Source organism: Austrofundulus limnaeus, unplaced genomic scaffold, assembly GCF_001266775.1.
Source record: "Austrofundulus limnaeus strain Quisiro unplaced genomic scaffold, Austrofundulus_limnaeus-1.0 Scaffold420, whole genome shotgun sequence".
In the NCBI taxonomy this organism is placed as follows: domain Eukaryota; kingdom Metazoa; phylum Chordata; class Actinopteri; order Cyprinodontiformes; family Rivulidae; genus Austrofundulus; species Austrofundulus limnaeus.
Genome location: NW_013952822.1, coordinates 208,221 through 209,937, shown reverse-complemented (window position 1 = coordinate 209,937; position 1,717 = coordinate 208,221). Strand labels below are relative to the sequence as shown.

General features: G+C 47.6%; 1 pseudogene; it reads left to right on the top strand.

The window, feature by feature from the left end:
* LOC106529050 (potassium voltage-gated channel subfamily C member 1 pseudogene) overlaps positions 1-890 on the top strand; it is an 18,055-nt pseudogene extending 17,165 nt beyond the window's left edge.
* The last annotated feature ends 827 nt before the right edge of the window (positions 891-1,717 follow it).

Here is a 1,717-nt window from a genome sequence, read left to right as displayed (position 1 = left end):
ATCATATTTCGATCATCATCTGTTGCTAGGGTCCACAAATCTGCCTCAGGCCTTCAGAATGAGCAGCAAAGGCACCAGGATGGTAAAACAAACAATTGTTATACTGCTATTTTGACCAATCAGGTGCTGAGGTGAAGACCTCAGAGCCTGCTAGCTGGCCTCTCACAGCATCAACATTTTCTCATCGTTTGATTGGCTGATTAGAGAGCAGGAGTCAGAACCGGGAAACTAGATTTCTGTATGTCTTACAAGCTAAATGCTGAGTGGACATTCTCAGTGTTACAGAAAATTAAAACTAATAACAAAAATACAGAACAGAACAGACTGGACTTTCAGTGTTAGCTTCATAGTGAGACACCTGTCTGTGGGGATGCTGAGACTCCTGTGTGTGGAGCAGGAACACCTGTCTGTGGGGTGCACAGCAGCATATTGTTCTGCATTTCTGTGTATTATTGGTGGCTTTGTGTCAAGTTGCACAGATTGTCTGTAAATTAGACAGGTTTTTCCCGTTTTGCATACAGACCTGTAGGACAGTCTTATAGATTTTTTTATTTTAAACTTATTATGTTCAGAGCTGGCAGCCTCTCCCTCCCTGCTCTCCGCTGCGGACTCTGCAATTAGCAGCGTTAACCCCCCAGCTTCTCCGCGTCCAGCAGGTCTGTTGTAAAATGCATGGCCAGCCACTGGTTTTAGGTCTAGTGGAACTAATTTTTAGACTAGTGCTGCCCACCACTGCACGTGACATTTCATATCCCAATCTATGCCACCAGTATTTGGCATGGCCAGGGACACCAAATTCAACGGTTATCCGGTTATCCTCGCAGGTGGTGGCCCCACATGGAGGTGGAGTCCTGTTTCTCTGTGTTGGCATGGCAAAGTCTCAGAAGTGAAGGCCTTACCACCATGTGCTCAAAAGCCTACCCCTCGACCCCCACCACAAATCCTGGCTCTAGGGGTTGCCCAAGTTTAAATTTCCAGGTGGCATATCCAGATGCATTAGTTGTTTTTCCTTGAAGGTTTTTGAATCACTCTTGGGCTGAACCCTCCACTGAGGCCAGTTTGCCATAGAAGACCCTACAAGGGRCTGATGCTTTCTCCCTTCTAACCCAGTGCAGTCAGTCTGACGTTGGTCAGCTGCCCTCCGGCTGCTTGCTCCTACCTGGTAMCTGCAGGCTGCGGTGCTGACTGGTTGTAGGTAACCAGGTAAACCTGGAGCTGACTTTTAGTGGGATGAGTTTTCTCCTATCAATCAAGTGGAATGGATTCTTTCATCAAGTAACCTGATAAAAACAGCGCTGGGTGAACTGATGAGATGAATGTGAAGGGGTCCAAACGGATACTTTTGAGTTGTGGGGGGGACACATACCCTTCAATTACTATTGTTGCGATGCCTTTTGGGATGTGTCTGCTACCAAACTCTTCTTCTCACTTCTTTTATCAACACCGTCATTATTGGGCTTTTTGAAGAAACTTCAGCAACGCAACATCTAATTACTCTGCTAACTCACACCCATGTTGTTGGGGCTGTTATTTGCCGTCCGTCCTTATGTCCRTTTTCTTCCGCTTATCTGCGAGGGCAGCAGCCTAAGCAGAGAGACCSARACTTCCCTCTCCCATGCCACTTGGGCCAGCTCATCCAGGGGAATCCCAAGGTGTTCCCAGGCCAGCCGAGAWACATAGTCCCTCCAGCATATCCTGGGTCTTTCTCTGGGCCTCC